Here is a 9,922-nt window from a genome sequence, read left to right as displayed (position 1 = left end):
GCCCCCCCGTGCACATATACACACCCACCTCTACCCCACATACTGGGGACCTGGGCCTGAGGGCAGAAGGCAGTGGGTCAGGAGTGAGGAGCACTGGCCATTGATGTTTACTAATGGGTCGTGGTACAAAAAAGTTTGAGAACCACTGGTTTACAGGGCACATTCTGTCCTGTGCCAGAGCTCTGCATAGTATGGAACAAGGAAGGAATCTGTTGGGAAACAAGAAGAGGAAGGGGAAGAGGAAGAGGAGCCAGGTACCAGATCCTGCTCTGGGAAGGTAAGTGAGCCAGGGATGCCTGTGTGTTTGGCTGGCTGAGTGTTTGTTTGGTGGGCTGTGTGCATTTTGGGCATGTGCTGAGCAGCTGGGAGTGCTGGGTGATTGCTGCCTGTGTCTGACAAAAGCCCTAATGATGGGGTGGATCCTGGCCCAGCAGGATATAAAAGGAGACTTCCTAAGTGACCAAGGAGAGAGCAAACAGAAGGAGCAAACAGGCCAGTTTGCAAGCAGTTAGCAAGTCAGTGCTTCAGCACCAAGTACAAATTTAGCTTGGGTTGATAGTGTCATTGAATAACCTTCAGAGCGCTCTTTTAAATCATAGAAAGAAGGACTGGAAGGGGCCTGTAAGATCATCAAGTCCTGTTACCTGCCATGGGCAGGAGGTAATGGACTCAAGCAAGTTCAACAAGGTGCTTGTCCAGCATCTTCTTAAACACTGCCAGGGACGGCGACTGCACCACCTCTGCTGGAAATGTGTTCCAGATTTTGCTTACCTGTACAGTAAAGAAGTTTTTCCATATATCTAGCCTAAACTTTTCCCCAACTAACTTGGGCCTATTGTCCTCATCCTCCCAGGGGATACTTTTCTGAAAAGTTGCTGTCCCAGATCCTGGTGTTCTCCATTGACATATCTATAGGCAGCTATCAAGTCACCCTTCAGCCTTCTTTTACTCAGACTGAACAAACCCAGGTCCCAAAGTCTCTCCTCATAAGGCCTATCCCCCAAGCCCTTGATAATGTGGGTGGCCCGTCTCTGAACCCTTTTGTTGCTGGCAGAAGATGCCCGAGGGAGGCAACAATTGGGTTCGTTGCCCGGTGTGCGTCGCGCCAATAAATGCACTGGGGGGAGAAGTAGACAGAGTTTATTTGAGCTCAAGTAAAAGGCACAGGGAGACTGTATGGTCTCAAATCCTGCACCCCTAGCCCTGCAACAGTGTATATTTATACCCTGGTCACTTTCTGCAGTAGTTTTCCACTAGTTGGCTTCCACCCCCCACCCCCCACCCCCTTCCCTCCTCCCTTCTCTCTCTGAGCGGTGCCCTTGCATTCCACAGATAAAAGTTTTAGGGAGTTTCAGCTTGCCTACTACTCATCCTGTTTTCCAGTGTTACAGGAGGTTACAAAAAGTTCAAAGAAAGGGTTAAAAAGGTTCAGGAAGGGGGGGGGGGCCCTGGCTCGCCTGGGCCTAGAGCAGAGGGGCTTCATCGACACTCATGGTCTTCCATCCCTCTGAGTTACCTAGGGTTATGCCCAGTGACACCAACAACTCCCCCCTTTGAGAATACTCAACAAAGTTTTGGCTGAGTTTTCTCATATTCTGAAGATAAAAGATGATTAAGTGTTTGGGAACTGGGATCTTCAATGCAGGGGTATAGTGAAGCGCTCGGGGAGGGGGATACACAGACTTTGCGCAGGAGGGCATTACAGCATGCAAATAAGAGAAGGGTAATTAAACACAACATAACACCGGTGACCAGGAGGTGAAGGATGCCCATTCCTAGGCCTCCGAGGTTGGGCAACCAGCTCCAGAGGGAATCGAAAACAGTGGGTTCACGTTCCTGACTTTTCCACTGCTCAAAAGCCTGTTCGGCCGACAAAGTGTGTTTGTTAATATCTTGGGAATTTTCTGGAATATAAGTACAACATTTGTTCCCAATTAGAGCACATACCTCCCATGAGATGCTAAAACATAATCTAGAGCCTGACGGTTTTGAAGAGATAATAAACGAAGTTGGTAAATCTCAGAATTAAGGCTCTTTTCAATGGCTAAGGTGTCATTAGCAAATTTTATAAGAAACACAGAAAGTTGACGATACAGCTTGGCTAACCGGCCCACCCCATACGACGGGAGAAGGATCATGCCAAAGCTGTCTCGTGATGAATCCAGTTCTTGTGTCCGTCGACCTTTGCCACTGTGTGGGAAACTAGTAGGACAGTGTGAGGTCCTTTCCACTTCTCTTGGAGGGGCTCATCCTTCCAGGTACGAACGAGCACGGAATCCCCCGGCTGTAACGAGTGGACTGGAGCATCCAGCGGAAGAGGCTGCAAGTCTTTAGTGTACCTATGGAGAGAAGAAAGAACAGCAGACAGAGAGCACCTACACCGTGACAAAATATTACATCCTATTTCCCACTCCCCTGCTAGAACCGGCGTCCCATTCATAGGCCGTGCCCTTCCAAACATAATCTCAAAGGGGCTAAGCCCTAATCTTTCCTTGGGGAGGGCACGGATGCGAAGCAGAGCAAGAGGCAAAGAATCGAGCCATTGCAGAGAGGCCTCCTGGCAGATCTTTGATAGATGACGCTTGAGGGTTTGATTTGTACGAGTACTGGGGATCCGGGAGCTTCCCCACTGATGGAATGAGGGCATGCATGTGGGTGTCAGCAGGTCTCGGAGTCCTCAGGGTGGCAGCATTTTTAGCTTCTCTGTCCGCCCGGGCGTTACCCCTGGCTACGTCTTGATCCTCTTTCTGATGCACCTTACAGTGCATTACTGCCACTGCCAAGGGAAGTTGAACAGCTTCCAGGAGTCGGAGAATTTGGGGTCCATACTTCACTGGGGAGCCTTGGGCTGTCAGCAGTCCCCTTTTTTTCCATAGGCCAGCATGGGCATGCAGTACTCCAAAAGCATACCTAGAGTCGGTATAGATGTTGACCCGTTTCCCTTTTGACAGTTCTAGCGCCCGGGTCAGGGCCACCAGTTCAGCAAGTTGAGCAGATGTTCCAGCGGGCAAACCCTTGGCCTCAACAACATCATAGAGGGTCACAACAGCATAACCTGCCCTCCTTTGCCCTTCTACAACAATGTTACTGCCATCAGTGTACCACTCACAATCAGCATTCAGAAGTGGCTGATCCTCTAGGTCTGGACGGCTGGAGTACTGTGCATTTATGATGTCTAAACAATCAAGCTCTTGTTCTTCCATTTCAGGCAAGAGAGTAGCCGGGTTGAGGGAGGGCCAGGTTTGCAGAGTCACTTCAGGGTTCTCCAACAGCTTAGCTTGGTAACGAGCCCCCCGAGCCTGGGTGAGCCAGAGACCCCCCTTCGCGTCTAGCAGAGCCTGGACCATATGAGGGGTATACACCTGCACGACTCCTCCCAGCGTTAACTTTTTAGCTTCCTCAAGTACTAGGGCAGTTGCTGCAACTGCTCGTAAACACGCTGGCCATCCCTTGGCAACTGGATCAAGCTGTTTGAAGAAATAAGCAACAGGACGTTTCCACGCCCCCAACAATTGAGTAAGCTCTCCCAGAGCCATCCCTTTTCATTCATGCACATACAATTGTAAAGGTTTGGAAAGGTACGGTAAACCCAGGGCGGGGGCTTCCATTAGTTTCCTTTTTAGTATTTTAAATGCCTTGTCGGCTTCTGAAGTCCAATAAAAGGGGTCATCAGGCTTGTGACTAGCTAAACATCCCTCAAAGACAGACTTAAACTTACTCGGGTTAGTTGAAAATTCTCCAGCCTGTGCCTTAAAAGCCGCCAGGTCCACCGGATTAAAAGGTACATGGGTGTATACTTGCATGGTCTGGGCTGCACGCCCATCTGCCCCAGGCCGGGCTATTATGATTTCAGTAAGTAAAGGGTAAAATCCCACTGAGGGAGAGATCTCTGGAACCGGGGGCATCTGATCTTTATATGGTGGAGGTGTTAAAGCTGAAGGGGACACTGACTCTAGCATTACAGTGGTTGGGGGGGAATGCTGAGACTCAACACTGACAACTACCGATCCTGTCGGAGTCAGATTACACTTCTGCAAAATATCTGTCTTATTTCAAAAAGCCATAAACAATTGCACATACAAATGTTCATTCCACTTACCCGTCCGCTGACAAAACAGGAGTAATTGGAGGATTGTATTATAGTCAACTGACCCTTCCGGAGGCCACCTTTCCTGATCCTCCAGTTGATAGTGAGGCCATTCCACTGTACAGAAACTTTTAAGATTATTTTTAGTCATTAGATCTGACTTAAACAGTTTCCAATTTGTCAGAATGCATTCTAAGGGTGTACACCGTGCCCTGCCAACCGTACTCTGTCCCTGCCCCATACTCCAGGGAGACACTGGGCGTCCCCAGGTCCTACAGGGAGACACTGGGCATCCCCAGGTCTTAACGGGCAATGCTCAGACTGCTGAGCATATCCTACCTTGTCCGAGGGACCGGTTCCACACCGTCGCCCACGTTCGCTTCTCCACTATTTGAGCGCGTTGCACCGTTGTGCCCTCCGGGGTCGATCAAACCATGTCTCCACCGAGGCCCCTGATGAAACCACTGATGCGCGCTGGGCGTCGGTTGTTGCCACAAGTCGTCGACCCCAGCAGGGATCCGGGCAAGGCGAAATGTTAGCCTCGAGCCCCACGTTGGGCGCCAAAAACTGTTGCCGGCACAAGGTGCCCGAGGGAGGCAACAATTGGGTTCGTTGCCCGGTGTGCGTCGCGCCAATAAATACACTGGGGGGAGAAGTAGACGGAGTTTATTTGAGCTCAAGTAAAAGGCGCAGGGAGACTGTATGGTCTCAAGTCCTGCGCCCCTAGCCCTGCAACAGTGTATATTTATACCCTGGTCACTTTCTGCAGTAGTTTTCCACTAGTTGGCTTCCACCACCCCCCACCCCCTTCCCTCCTCCCTTCTCTCTCTGAGCGGTGCCCTTGCATTCCACAGATAAAAGCTTTAGGGAGTTTCAGCTTGCCTGCTACTCATCCTGTTTTCCAGTGTTACAGGAGGTTACAAAAAGTTCAAAGAAAGTGTTACAAAGGTTCAGGAAGGGGGGGGCCCTGGCTTGCCTCGGCCTAGAGCAGAGGAGCTTCATCGACACTTGTGGTCTTCCATCCCTCTGAGTTACCTAGGGTTATGACCAGTGACACCAACACTTTCAAGCTTGTCTACATCCTTCTTGAAGTGCAGTGTCCAGAACTGGACGCACTACTCCAGCTGTGGCCTCACTAACACCAAATAGAGGGGGAGGAGCACCTCTCTGGATCTATTGCTGACACATCTGCAGATGCAAGCCAGAGTTCTGTTTGCTCTGTTGGTGACTTCATCATGCTGGCAGCTCATATTCATAGTCTGGTCAATTGTCACCCCCAGGTCCCTTTCAGATGCAGTGCCAGCCAGTGCACCACCACCCATTGTATAAGTATGGTGAGGGTTCATCCTTCCCAGATGAAGGACCCAGCATTTGTCCCTATTGAACCTCATCTGATTACATTCAGCCCATAGGACCAGCCTGCCAAGGTCACCCTGGATCTTTGTCCTGTCCTCAGATGTGCCCTCTTATCCTCAATGCTTGGTATCATCTGCAGCTTAATCACTGCACTTTTAACTCCCTCATCCAGGTCATGGATAAAGATGTTAAAGAGCATGGGCCCAAGCACTGATCCCTGGGGGACACCACTAGAGATGGCCTTCCAAGATAAGGCCACCCCATCAATTACCACTCAGTGGGATCGGCCACTAAGCCAGTTGCCAAATCACCTCACTGTAGCCTGGTCTAGACCAGTACTCTCCAACTTAATTGAGAGGATTTAATGGGAAACAGTATCAAAGGCCTTGCTGAAATCTAGGTAGATGATGTCTACCTCCTGTCCCACATCCAGCTGGTTAGTTACCTGGTTATTAAAGGACACCAGGTTTGTTAGGCATGACCTCCCCCTCAACAAAGCCATGCTGGTTGTTTCTCAGTACCCCACCAGTTGCGAGTTTGTGGTTGATGGCCTTCTTGACAATTTTTCAAAGATTTTTCCCAGGACCGATGTCAGACTGACTGCTATAGCTAGCAGGGTCATTCCTCTTTCCTTTCTTACAGATGGGCACCATGTTAGCGCTCTTCCAGTCATTCAGGACCACTCCTGAGTTCCACAACTCTTTGAACAGCCTCACCAGAGGCACCGCTATGAGCTCGGCCAGTTCCTTTACCACTTTCAGAGTCATCTGCAGGTCATCTGGCCCAGCTGACTTGAAAACTTCCATATGACCTAAAAGTATCATCACCTGTTCAGGACTGATTTTATGTGGACTACTGTCATCGCTGTATTCTCTGTACCTCTGGACAGGTGACGAGTTCTCGCCTTGTTTCAGGAATACTGATGCAAAGTAAGAAGCTCTGTGTTTTCACCAGGGTCAACTGTGGGCTTCTTCTCCATAGTCAGTAGGGATGCCACAGTACAGCTTGATTTTTTCTTGCTCCCTATGTATCTACAGAAGGATTTTTTTGCTCTCTTTAACTTCAGTTGCCAGCTTGCTTTCCATGCATGCCTTGGCTTTCCTTGTCTCACGTCTGCCAACCCTGGCCGCATGAGCATACTATCCTCTGGATGCTGAACTGTTTTTCCATTGCATCTACATTTCTTTTTGAGAAGTTCCCTAATGTGTCTGTTGAGCCAGGTGGGCCTCTGGGCTCCTTTCCCTCTTTTTGACTGCATGGGGATGGCTTCTTTTTGAGCAGTGAGAATAATCTCTTTAAGGAAGCACCATCCTTCATGAGGTCCCAGGTCATCCAACCTCTGGTTGCAAAGGGCCTTACCAACTAGACTCCTGAGCTTACCAAAGTCTGCCCATGTGAAGTCTAGGACTTCTGTTCTGCTGGTAGAATTCCCAGTCTTTTGGTGGATGTTGAATCTAATCAAATCATGATCACTGTCACCCAGAGCACCTCCGATCTTCAGGTCACCTACCACATCTTCCCCTTAGGTCAGCACCAAGTCCAGAGTGGCTTTATTCCTAATCCACCCCTCCACAGCCTGTGTCAAGAACAGGTTGTCTATAGCTGCCAAGAAGTTGGTTGATCTGCTAGAGCTGGCTGAATGGTCTGAATGTAAAGCATGACATTTATCTTCTTCAGGTGTGTTTTTGGTACATTCTATCTTCCTTAGCCAGGTGGAAACAGGCTGACATGGGCTAAGCATCTGCAAATTATATCTCACAAGAATACCTAAATAAGGGGGACAGTTTTCCTAGCCCTTTTTATCTAGCCCTCTTTGTTCCTCCCACAGACAAACCAGTTGGCTGTACAGTATCTTTGTCCACCTCTTCTCTTGTCCTTAGTTGAACTAGGAATATTAAAAACATAGATTAAATCATTTAAATAAATGATTTCTCTGTAATTGTGCCAGTCCATGCTGAATAGAAAGATATGGGAAAGTCCATGGAATTCAGTCTATAATGTTAAATTATGACTAGAACAGTTCAAAATGCAGAGAATGAAGTAATAATACATGCAGTTTTAAGGGCGACTTGAAAATCTGTTTTGAAAAATGGTGTAAAATGACTTCTAAGTGATGTGCTGAAAGCCCCCAGAGGTTGAAGGCACTCAGATATAGAGCCAAGCCAAATGCCAAGCTGAGCTAGAGGTTTGAATCTCAGGTGCCTGATACCTGGCATCTAAATTCATACATAGACACTCAAATAACTGACTCCACTGAGCTTCCTAAAAGCTGCTCAGACATGATTCTGGTGGGCGCAACATTAAAACAGAGATAGGGAGATGCCTAAATAAGAGTTAGGGTTGAATACTTTGTGCCATTAAATCAGTGGCAAAATTCCCATTGACTTCAATGGAGCAGGATTTATATCTCAGGGGCCCTAACCTTAGGCATTCTGTAATAGGGTCTACTTCCCTATTACTTGGTTCTGGGATAGCATAAACTGGATGGCCTTTTTAAGGCAATAGGTACACCTACTTCTGAGTTTCCCCATACTATGGGCTATAATAGCTGGAGACCTGAAAAAGGGTTAGACAAGCCTTTGAATGCAATATGACCTGAGGAAGAAATCTCTTGTATTTGAAACCTTGTCTAACTGTACCCCAGCTATGCAGTTGGTCCAATAAAAGATATCACCTTAAGAAACCCTTTCCTCTCACATGTTTCAGACACATTTACCTGACTCTCAAATTCTTTTGCTGATGTCATTTGAGCTCTTGGACCTAGCTTGCAAAAATATTGGTTGATTAAGTGACTGAAGAGGGTATTTATCTGACACATGTTCAGGACTCATCTCTTTGCAAAAACTCCACATCCTTATCTCAGTCAGCCTTGAAACCACCCTGTGCACGCCCTGCTGCCACACAGCACTGACAACAGCACAAGGAACAACTTTAAAGTGCCAGGGAATTGAAATGTGAATTGAAATGTGAATTGTGCTTTACCACCAGCAGCTGGGGCTGTAGCAATGGTGTCAGAAGTTGGGGTGACATCACTGGCAAGGACTGATCAATCCTTGCCACACCAAGTAACACAGACTTAGCCCTGGCACTGTTGCCAGGGGCAAAAATGGAGAAAGGGCTGCAGCAGCATGAAGGGCTGATCAGTCAGTCTCTGCTGCCTGATAATCTCCTGCCCCTGGCTGGCTTGCAGGTAGCCCTGTGGGCAGAGGTGGATCAGGCAGAGGCTACCTGATCAGGCAACACCATCAGCTGTTGCCACAGCAGCAACAACAGATGAAACAAGCCCCTCAATAACCCTGTCCAATCTGTTGACAAGGTCCCCTGGAGGGCCAAGGAGCAAAGACGCTGCCCTCCATCACCACCCTGGCTGCAGTGTGTCCCTCTGTGGCAACTTTGCTATGTGCTAGACAGGGGACTGTGCACAACGCAAAGCAATCTTTTTTGTAGTGCTAATTCCAGAAGGGATGTGATGCAGCCACTTCAGAGCAGCTCTGGGTATGCACTAGTAAGCTCTCAGTCCTGGGTTTGCTTATTGGCTTAGTGTGCGGAGCACATGTATTGTGCTACCCAAAGGCAACATAGGAAATGCCTGTGGTGTAGTTTGACTAGGCAGGAGGGCAGTAACATTTTGTGTACATCTGTTATTGTTCCCATCCTAGGATCTCAACATTATTTAACTGGGCAGCACAGCAACCCAGAGAAGTAGGGAAGGATTGTCCTTGTTTTATTGACAAGGAAACACACCCACAGAGAGGTTGAGACCCTCATCGGCAAAAGCCTGTCCCCCCCCAGTTTGGTGCGAGGGGTAGAGTGATATCTTCATTTCTGGCGGCAGCAAAAGTTCAGACACCAGGGACTTGATTTTCAGACCTGCCAAGGGCCCAAGGCTTTGCCACTGGGAGCTGCCAGACGATCAGAGCTTTCTTGTAATACATCCCGGAGGGGAATGTAGGGAAAGGGAAAGAGGTATTTTAGGGCAGGCGTTCTCAGCCTTTTTTGTACAAAGACCCATACGGAAACATCGGTGGCCGGTCCTAACTCGGTGCCCCTCACTCCTGACCCGCTGCCCGCCAGCCCCCAGTGCGTGGGGCGGGGGGACCCCAAGCAGCCCCTGGCAGGCTGGAGCTCTGCCAGCCTCCCGGGGGAAAGCCGCAGTTTCCCATGCTTTTCTTTCCTAAAGGGGAATCCATTTGTAAAGTTTGTCCGTGACCCTTCCCTATATGCGGGTTGAGAAACGCCGCTCTAGGGGGAGGGAATAGTCCCTATCGCTGGCCCAGAGCTACAGACAAACCCGGTCCCGGGGGCGTGGGGGAGCCGCGAAGGAAGGCGTGCGGCCGAGGCCGAGGCAAGAGGCGCTGACTGCTCGGGGCGGGGCAGCTGCCTGCCGGGCTGTGCGGCTCCTGCTCGCTTCGGCCTCCGCAGCTCGGGGGGGCGGGGGAGAGGCATGCCAGGCGGCTGAGGCACTCGCTCCCAGTCGCC

At 49.4% G+C, this 9,922-nt stretch overlaps 1 long non-coding RNA gene across 1 annotated transcript; it reads right to left on the bottom strand.

The window, feature by feature from the left end:
- Window positions 1-1,370: 1,370 nt before the first annotated feature.
- On the bottom strand, window positions 1,371-4,858 carry LOC149866389 (uncharacterized). The gene is made up of 3 exons (XR_016441587.1): window positions 4,427-4,858; window positions 4,100-4,215; window positions 1,371-2,339 (listed from the first exon to the last, which is right to left on the bottom strand). It is a non-coding gene; the product is annotated as an uncharacterized LOC149866389 (long non-coding RNA).
- Between the last annotated feature and the right edge of the window lie 5,064 nt (window positions 4,859-9,922).

Source organism: Crocodylus siamensis, chromosome 4, assembly GCF_052110815.1.
Source record: "Crocodylus siamensis isolate JL-2025a chromosome 4, ASM5211081v1, whole genome shotgun sequence".
Classification (NCBI taxonomy): domain Eukaryota; kingdom Metazoa; phylum Chordata; order Crocodylia; family Crocodylidae; genus Crocodylus; species Crocodylus siamensis.
The sequence above is the reverse complement of the archived record's forward strand: the minus strand, read 5'-3'. Positions and strand labels throughout refer to the sequence as shown.